A 10,994-nucleotide genomic window follows, 5' to 3' on the forward strand; every position below is an offset into this window, starting at 1 on the left:
CGATGAAACATTGGTTGAAGTCAATTTTTCAACCATCTCCTCTAAAACTACTTTGCTACGCAGTTTGAAGTTTTGAACATAGTCATTTTCCAGAAAAGTAGCATTCGTAGAAGTAAACACTTTTATGAATGAATATAGAAAAGTCCACCCCAAATGTGTTTATGATAGCCAACTGTTGTACCCTTATTTTGCACGAGTTCATTCACTCAGCTCGGGTAAAGCTGACAGATTAATACGTGAAAAAATAACCAAGTAGGATATCTGATTATTATCCATGTGGACAGCTCGAGATTCATAATGGTAAGACATAGTGTTAGGCATTCTGACTTTACCATGAACTAAGAATAAGATAGCTGTCAGAGCACAAGCTCGTGAGAGATATGCAGCTCATGGTGATTTAGATATAACGCATATTAAAGGATCCCTAAAGATTCGAGATTTGCTTATAAGATTATTCATGACCAGACTGTCATATTTATTATCTGAGATAACAGGAACATATTTATTTTGTTACCAAATCATATCCCAACATAAATGGGAATGATTTGTGCTAAATATAGACATTATGTAATTACGTGATTGACTCACGCGGTTACCCAAACCTGTTAATGGAATTCTCCTATAAATACTGGGAATATTAAACATGGAAGATGACCATTATTTTGTAATACCGAAACTTTCAAGTCTTGCATACCGGATCATAAAATTCTTGCATGAGGGAACTTTCAAGATAGCTCGATTGAATGGGGAAGTAGTCCCACGGACCTGCAATGCTCAACAATTGAAAAAGTATTATCAATAGTACCACTATCAATGTAAGGCTTATTTATAAAAGCCATTTCGATAAAATATTAGATGGATTATTTAAATAACATTTCTTAGTGTTATTATTGCAAGCTCGTGTTCGCATACATTCTGATTACTTGGGGGACACATAACCGAGGTTGGCGAAATTAAGCTTGCTCAGATAAGGTCCAAAACATAGAAAGCTTGAAAAATTCATTATTCAATGGCATTTTAAAGCTTGAGTTTTCAATAAAACTAGCGCGAACTAAGTTTAAATTATCTAAAACCCTGGATGTAACCAGATTGGAAACTTAGAAGCTTGGAAAAATTGATTATTCAATGGCTTTTTAAACCTCGAGTTTTCAATAAACCTAGTGTGAACTAAGTTTAAATCATTAAAAACCTTGGATATAACCAGGTTCGAGGCCCAATTCTTAACAGGTACGACTCAAATAAGCGAACAAAAACTTGGACATAACCAAGTTTGGTAAAATCTATCTCGATCTAAAGTTCGATCCCAAAAATTTTCGAATGTACAAGAGTCTAAGGATTCATAAACATGAGAAGAAAATAAAGGAGAGACAAATAGATCACAAGTTGGATATATATTGAAATAAAAAAAACAAATATATTGTCACATAGATGAGAAATAATCTCGAGCTAAGCCCGAAGGCAATTTTATAATACCAAAAGATTGTTAGACAATTACAAAGAAAATTATAAAGGAGATCATTGGGCCTTGTGAGCTCGCCCCACCGAAGTGACCTCCTCACCATCTCCCTTCGCTGCTCCGGAAGCCTCACCATGAGGGCTACCTCAGATTAACCCATAAATTTGCCCAGTTTTATGAATGCTTTATTTCAAAAACATGTTAGGGTTCACCCATTGAACCTAAATCGAAACTTATTTCCTAAGAACATTTAGAAATAGCCTAACGGTAACGAACAATGAACGTTGTGAACAAACATTGTTGAAAACAGAAATCTCATTGGATAGCGAAGAAAAAAAAAGGGAGAAATTTTCAAACCAAGGGATGAGATACTTACAGAAAATATGTTCAGTGATTAGAGGATGTAGATTTGGCAACGGGAAGATCCTGGAAAGCTTCTAATAGACATCTAAAAGCCCCTACCATGTATGTCAGAAAATGACGACATCAAACACGAGCAGGAGCTTGGGGGGCAAATGTTGTACCCTAATTTTAGCACGAGTTCATTCACTCAACTTTGGTACAGCTGGCAAATAAATATGTGGAAAAATAACCAAGTAGGATATCTGATTGTTATCCATGTGGACGGCTCAAGATTAATAATGGCCAGACCTAGTGTTAGGCATCTTGACTTTACCACGAACTAAGAATAAGATAGATGTCAGAGCACAAGCTCGTGAGAGATATGCAACTCGTGGTGATTCAGATATAACACATATTAAAGGATCCCCAAAGATTCAGAATTTGTTTATACGCTTAGTCATGACCAAGTTGTCATATTTATTATTCGAGATAGCAGGAACATATTTATTTTGTTATCAAATCTTATCCCAACATAAATGGGAATGATTTGTGCTAAATATAGACATTATGTAATTACGTGATTGACTCACGCGGTTACCCAAACCTGTTCATGGAATTCCCCTATAAATACTAGGAATATTAAACAGGGAAGGGGACCATTATTCTGTAATACCGAAACTCTGCCAAAATATAGAGAAACATCAATAATATTGACTCATGTACTAGGTGAATATTAACCACTGAACCACGTAAAAGTTTTGTGTTCTTGAGCGAATTCATAATATTTTTGTTATGGTTTACTATCAAGCACTAATCTGCCCTTATTATTTCTTAATACACTGTTGGCGAAAAATCGTGTCAATAGTTTGGTGCTTTCATTGATAGCAAATTAGTGCTTCACCAAAATCCCAATCGATTTCCATCATGGTGCTCTCGCTCAATGCATGATAATGAGATAAAACAGCCCGGTGGGCAGGAGGTCCATGAGATACAGCAACGTCCGTGAAAACAACCGGCTGGTGAAGGCGACACTGGGAGTTCGACGTCATTACCGCCAAACCCAAACCCAAGCTATCTAACTGCCACCAAGATGGAGAATAGGCAATTGAGGAGCCATCCCGCTAGAGCTAACAGGAAAATTGAGGAGATTTTGGCTCAGTTGCCCCCACTTGCAACTGATGTTAATGTCGGAAAGAGGCAAAGTGGGTCTCATAAGTCCCACAAAAATAATTAATCCAAACCGAGTCGATTAGTTAGAACCGCCACTCCAAGTTCTGTAACTGTGGGGGCAAGATCACCAGAATGTTCGACCCAACAACCATCACAGGGGTTGTCAGCATGTCATCGGTCGGTTAGGATTGCAACCCCAAGTTTGGTGCCTTCTTCACAGGTCCCCAGGAATGCCCATGATAATCCACGAGGAGGGGCTAGAACAGGCTCACGAAGACAAAATGCTCCAACAAATCCTCCTACGTCATGTTCAGATCACTAGGCACAAAGAACTAGAGACATTGGAGTAGAACAGAGCCGGGCTAATTTAGTCCGTCTTGATGGAATGAGGATAGCCTCACCAATAAGGCATCCCCCGTCACCTATAAGACATCCAACACCACCTCGTCCTCAATAGGATATTCCATCTCATGGAGACAATAGGAGAAATACTCCCCCATCTGCCGATACTTACGTCCCACGAACACGTGTCGAGAATCTAGGTCCTCGGCCCCAGTCGCTAGCTGTAAGCATTGCAAACGGGAGTTACTAGACTGAAAGTCATCATAGCGGCAGGTCCGAGAGTGACCTAAGGAATCATTTGAGTTCAGCATAGAGCCCTCGGTATGACTCGCAACTCGATTTGCGTGATCATCTGAACTCGCAGAGAAGGTATTTAGCTCGGGATGAAGATATTAGCTATACACGACAAGAGGGAGGTTTTTCCATAGTACGCGATAACGGGAATGCCCCGCAAAACCAAGCTCGAGCTTAGAGGGACAATAACCCATCAAATGCATACGATAGGATGAGAGCTATTGAACAACCCCCAGTTAACCTAGGGACTAGGGACCAAACCCTCAAAAGACTAGATTTGATGGAGGAGCAAATGAAGAGGCTTTTGTCCGGAAAAGAAAAGGATGATTGTGACTTAGATGAGGAGCTCAAACCTTTCGCTCCAAATATTGCAGCGGCCACGTATTCGGTAGGCTTCAGAATGCCACACCTGTCAAAATTTGATGGAGACGGGGATCCGTTAGATCACCTCGGAATGTTTAACACCATGATGATGGCTCACAATGTTAGGCTCGATCTAAGGTGTATTTTTTTCCCTGCAACTCTGGTCGGGCCAGCTAGGCAGTGGTTTAAACAATACAAGAGGCATTTCATAAGCTCGTGCAAGAAGTTTTATTCTAATTTCAAAAAAGCATTCCGAGGTTCACAGGGAGCTCGAGTTGAGGCTGACTCATTTGCTAACGTAAAGCAGCAACCTGGCGAGACGTTGAAGGCATATTTGAGTAGATTTGCCAATGTTGCTGCATGAGCTAGGGATGCTGATGACAACTCCAAACTCATGGCAATGAGGACAGGAATCCTCGTCGGGGGTGAACTATGGTAGGAACTCCAAAGAAAATGAGTTAAAAGCGTGGATGAATTCTTAGCTCGGGCTCAAGAGTGGATAAATCTCGAGGAGGCGCGAGCTTCTGTTGCATGAACCAACTAGACCCCTACCCAGCCCATTGGAGAGGTAACGAATGCGGCAGCCACAACCCAAACCATTACCCAGAATAACCAAGGGGGGAATAGCAAAAGAAAAGGGAACAGAGTGGGACAAAAAAAAAACAAGCCCACAGATAAGTTCAAGCCTATCTGTTGACCCTAAAATTGGCCAACGACACAGAGTCAGATAAATGATAAAAAATGAGATGAACACAGAAAGAAATTCAAATGGAAAAGTGAACAACACAACCGATTTATAGTGGTTCGACCCCAATTGGATGGTGATGACCTACGTCCACTTAGTGTTCTTATTGATGTTGAATCCCAACATTGTGATCAATGAACTAGGGTTCATGAGTTTCACAAGCCTTGGGAAGGTTACAACCTCGGTGAATAATCACACTGTATTTTTCTCTCTGAGTACAAAGATAAAAAATTCCCCCAAAAGCCCCCTTCCTTGAGCCCTTTTCTTCTTATTTATAGGCTCAAGAAGAATGTATGGGCTGATGGGCCTTAATTATCATTAAAACTCACGTATCTAAGTAATAAAAGAAAATACAATTAATGCAAATATTACAAGATTGCATATCCAAAAGGAAGTAAATGAAAGTATGAGACCAGACTGGTCGCACCTAAGCGTGATGCTTGATAAATCAATAACTTTCTGGTCGATGGTCGAATAGGATTCATCCACTTAAAGTTGTCATGTGCGTGCCACGTGTAGGTCAATCCTGCCACATCATCATGTATCATGTGTTGTTTCTGGGTAAACATTTGCCCTCCAAGTTTATTTTACTGCGACCAGCATAAAGTAAACTTAGACAGCCAACCTTTCGTATCCCTTGTCAAATTTGTCAGAGCCGTCCATGCCTTCTCGAAAAAGGCAACCAATCATATCATTGCAGTTTCCCAAAAGTTGTTTGATGGCTATTGCATTTACCCATGCCTCAGAAAGTCACCCCTTATGATTACCTCTGTATCTGTGCTTCAACCAGTATATATATAACCCCTCAAAATTACTTCTTATTTTTTTTACTTTTCACTTTCTCCTCAAGAACATTGAAGAATAGAGCGCAGAAAACCTAGGAACTCAGTCGATCTTGACGAGCAACAAAATTTCTATACAACCACTTGACTTAGCGTCTCAGAGACTTGCTCCAATCTTTATCCAAGTAAGTTTATCGACCTTTTCAATCGTTGAGATGCCATGCAATATCGATTTTATATCTGTTTTGGATCTTGATTTCTTGAATGTTCTTGAAAGAAACTGTTTTGGAGTAAATGGGTACGTAGGTCTGAGCAAGATAGGATAAGGAAATAACACTACATGAGTCTTAGGAATCAGTTTGGGAGTTAGGATTATTAATTTAGTGTGTAAATCGAAGTAAAAATTCAATTTTTAAGCATGTAGAAAAAACTGGATTTTTTCTGCCCTTTCAGAGTCGAAAAGTTTTTCCCGAAAAACTTTTCACTTTTGCTTTTTAATCCGTTTTCCAAACTTTTTGTAACGCCCTGGCTACCCCAGAACAGTTACGGTGAACAGTGAACCAGAAATTTGACTCGTTACTCGAGTCCTTTGGTTAAAAACGTGATCAAAGTGTTATTATCAGGTTAAGGTGAAAAATCAGTAAAAAGGAAAGGGTACATTTCATTAAGTAAATAAACTGCTCATGAGCCTTTCAAAATGTTTACAAGTAGTTTGTAATACAAAAGAGTTGCTATTGTTTCAGATTTACAATCCCTGCCGGCCTAAGCGGGAAAAATAGGGTAAACCTCTAGTCCCTCTAAGAACACCTTGACTGTGGCGGTCAAGCGGCCCTGTAAGTACACCAGATCGCCCAAGCTCCCCACTCAGGGTTGGTTAAGCTTTTCCTTCCCTTTACCTGCACCACATAGCACCCATGAGACAAGGCCCAGCAAGAAAACACCATAAAGCATGATATAATATCAACAACGATCATAATAACCATACAGGACTAACAGTTCAACAAATAGGTGACAATAGCCAAAAGTCACAATAATGAGCATCGCTCCCTCTAGCCATGTGACGATAGGGTCACCAGGCTTAACTGATAAGTGATCCTTTCATAAGTTTGTTCAGGACAGGTGCATGGTGATTGGTCACCAACATAACCTTCCTCACGACTCTAGAGTCGAAACTATGGACAACGTCCCTTAGCCACGTGACAAACGGTCACCGGGGTCATATACCTTGGCTATAGTCATCTGGTCGTAGACCAGGCAAGCGCTTATAAGTTCTTCGACTCTAGGGTCGGTCTAGCATTAATGCCATAGAGCCATTCAATGCATGATTCTCGACTTTAGAGTCGGTCCCTGACTAGTCAGTGTCTTAAACAGGTAATCAACGTATATCAGCATTTAATATGCAATCCACGTCCACATATATCATCCAACATGCCTCAATATCAAACCATGCATGTCATATACCTATACAGGGTGCAACTGTAATCATACACTGTTTTCTTACCTCTGGTTCAAGAGAGAATAATTATATGACCGACCCCTGAGAACGATCAACCTTTATATTCCTTGACGGTCACCTGGTCATAACCAAATTATAGGATTCATCAATAAAAATGATAATCGAGGGTTCCCAAACCAAATCCCAGCCTCCGAGACATCAAAAACTACCCAACCGGGTACTAGGTCCAATCCCGAGGCCTATGGTTTGAATCCCCAAGCTAAAAACCACATTTTGGCAAAATTGGCCTTAAGGGCTGCGGCCCTCACCTGCTGCGCCGCGGCGCGCCCTCAAACAGAGAGGGCTCCCCTCTGCCAGACGCCAAGGGCCGCGGCGCACCCCTGCTGCGCCGCGGCACCCAGCCCAGAACAGCAACATGCCCACGCACGAACCAGTTTTTCCCCTGTGCGATTTCCTCTCAATCTAGTCCTTCAAACCTTCATGAAACCTCTTCCAAACATATAATTAAACCACCAAACAATACCCTTAGCTCACTCTCATCAAACCCCAACCAAACTAACATAAAAGCTCCCTATGATTCTCACTTCCCACATCAAAATCATGAACTAAAAACCAAAAGAGAAAACAGAGCATACATGGGAATTAGTGGGTAAAAGCTTACCTCAAGTTTAGGTTATTGTACTCTTCAACAGTGGAACACACTCCCAAAGTACCAAGGCCTAGCTCCCAAGCTCAAATCCTCAACAAGATCACAAAATCTCACAAGGTAGATGAAGGAAAGAGAAGGTACGGGAAGAAGAACGTAATGCCTCTGCTTTTGCTCTGTTTATTCTACAGCCTTCTAAGCCACTTAAGTCACATATATCCTCCCAAAAAGACCAAAATACCCTTGTGTCATCTTAGGCCTCTAAAGCCACCTCAAGGGAAAAATTGGTACTTTCCGCTTAACCCGTTAATCATAATTAACGCTTCCCAATTCCCGCTAATCTCAAAATCCTCAAACACAAATAATTCATATCAAGTTACCCTAAAATCCCCGGTAACGCTATAGTCATTAGTAACACCCCGAGACTCACCTCGAGCCCCGAGCTCAATCCTGTTATGACCAAACCGATAAATCCCGTTCAACGATCGTCTCATGTCGGAATACTCGAACCAATCCACATTATAATGTGGTCTCACAATATATCATTAACGCACATACAAATATACAATTATACCCTCAACGGGCCAGATTACCAAAACACCCCTGTAAACAAATGTGGACTCACATGCATGCATTTAACATCATATTATAATATAATTCTCATAAACATGCATAAACACATTTAATGGCATAATTAAACAGTTATGGCCCTCCCGGCCTACTAATCCAGCCATTAACCATAATAGGGAATCCGGGGCATTACAACTATCCCCTCCTTACAGAAATTTCGTCCTCGAAATTTACCTGAATAGCTCGGGATACTGACTCCGCATTTCTGACTCCAGCTCCCAGGTCGCCTCCTCGACCTTGCTGTTCCTCCACAATACCTTAACCAAAGGTATTGTCTTATTCCTGAGGACTTTATCCTTCTGACCAAGTATCTGAACAGGCTGCTCCTCAAAGGAGAGATCTGGTTCAAGCTCCAGATCTTCATAACTCAAAATATGTCTCTCATCAGATACATACCTCGGAAGAGCGGATACATGGAACACATTATGAACGGCCGATAACGCCGGAGGCAAAGCTAGCCTGTAAGCCACTTGACCAATCCTCTCCAGGATCTCAAATGGACCTACAAACCTGGGACTCAGCTTGCCTTTCTTCCCAAACGTTCTCACCCCTTTCCATGGTGAGACTCTAAGGAAGACATAGTCTCCTACCTGGAACTCCACGTTCCTGCGTTTGGGGTCTGCATAGCTCTTCTGTCTACTCTGAGAGGTAAGCATTCGAGCTCTAATTTTTTCAATAGCCTCACTGGTCCTCTGAACTGCCTCGGACCTAAGTATCTCCTTTCACCTGTCTCATCCCAATGAATGGGAGATCTACACTTCCTACCATATAGCATCTCATAAGGTGCAACACCAATGGTAGACTGATAACTGTTATTATAGGAGAATTCTATCAAAGGCAGATACTTACTCCATGACCCACCAAAATCCAGCACACATGCCCGCAGCATGTCTGTTATACCCAGATTTTGAGCTATGTTAAATATGACCTCGAAAGGTGGATTCGCAGCAAGTGGACTCATAAGGTTTGAAGTATGCTCCAGGATTGAATATCGAGCCTGCAAGTCATAGACGACCTCGAGTATGGTGACCTCGAAGTATTCATGACCTCGAAAGATAGCTCCGGAAACGCATCCATTCTCAGGGATGACCTCAGACCAGGGGTCCCGAGCTCAACGCACATACGATCTCGAAAGCCATGTGACCTCGGGAGATGTCTCTAGCTCGAAAGATGACGGAAAACCTGGGAAGCTAAAGCCTTGGAGATGTATGATAACCACCTTGAATATCTATAAGTGTTGTCCATACGAGATGTAATCCTCATTTATTACTGTACATCCCCTAGAATCGTAGGATATTATTTGGTCAGTTATACGTCCCCTGGTCTTCAGGGGACGTTTCCTTTTATATCTGATTATAGGCATTTAAAGCCATTAATTTTATTCACAAAAAGAGTAACTACCCAAAATATGTGGGATAGTATTCTGCAGCCTTCTCTATAAATAGAGGGGTCATGCACCATTGTAATGGACCGAAATTCTGAACCTTGAGAGAAAACTCTGAAGAATTCATGCTGAAGAATTTTCAGAGATAATCTTGAGTTTAATAACAAAAACTCGTGGACTAGGCAGATTTAACTGCTGAACCACGTAAAAATCGTGTGTTTGTATTGTCTTATTTCAATTGGCCATTATCAGTTATTGTTTATGTGCTCTTCTTTCACTGTTTGATGAAAAACGGAGTCAACAGTTTGGTGCTTTCATTGAGAGCCTTAAGCATTCATCCCTAAAAGAGTCATGGCCACTAACAATCAGAACACACCTGAGGAAAATTACCTAAGACGTCCTGGAAAACAACCAATGGAGAACCCGGATGTTGAAGAGAGAAGTGGGTCCTCTGATTCCCGGGGACCACCTCCACCACCAAGAGATGAGGATATGTACTACAATCCTGAGCGGTACGTTCCTATTGTGTAACTTGAAAACCGACAACTGAAGCAGCTGTTGGCAGAAGCCAACAAACAGAATGAGGAGTTGACAAGGATAGCCGCAGAGGTGCAGGTGGCTCAGCCCCCGCTTCCGCGCGAAAACCAAGTCCCTCCTCCAAGAGACGTACATGTTCCTCCTCGGAGACCCCATGGGCGTCCACGAAAGGATGCTGCCACAAGGAGGCCGACTCAACCTCCGGCACCAGCAGAGCCATCCTCTCCTCCTAGACCCCAGAGGAATACTCGAGCTCGGGTCCCACCTAACCTGCCTGTGGAAGTGCCTGCAGGAGCTGAGAATAACCGAACCCCTGCAGAGGCTCGGACTCAGGTACCTGGGAGCGCACCGAATGCGACTGACCCATCTCGGGCAAATTCTGGACCCTCTAGGCCGCGACAAGGGTGGCAGCCACCGTCGCCTATACGGTTCCCTCCGTCGCACATAAGATATCCTTCGCCCCCACACAGAAACGCTCAACCTGTTCGAGATCAGGATCAAGGGCGTGCGGGGGAAAGGCAAGGAAACAGGGAGACTTTCCAGGAGCGGAGAGAAGTCAGACGTCTCGGTCTCGCACTGCGGAGACGAGGCGACGTGGAAAGAATCCATCGCGAAATAACCGAGCAATGAGTTTCACCAGTGATGAGTCCAGAGAGACCAGGTCCGTCAGTAAACACGACCGAGGTCGTAAGAATACTGGAAGTCGCAAGAATCGTCCCGACCTGCGAAATCATCTGAATCAGAGTCAGGGGAATGGAGATCAAACAAATCCGGACCTGAGGGATCGCTTGAATAGGAGTAGAGATCCCTCGCGGAGACGCGAGCCTGGAATCACGATCAATGACGG

Source organism: Humulus lupulus, chromosome 4 (assembly GCF_963169125.1).
Source record: "Humulus lupulus chromosome 4, drHumLupu1.1, whole genome shotgun sequence".
NCBI classification, from domain to species: Eukaryota; Viridiplantae; Streptophyta; class Magnoliopsida; order Rosales; family Cannabaceae; genus Humulus; species Humulus lupulus.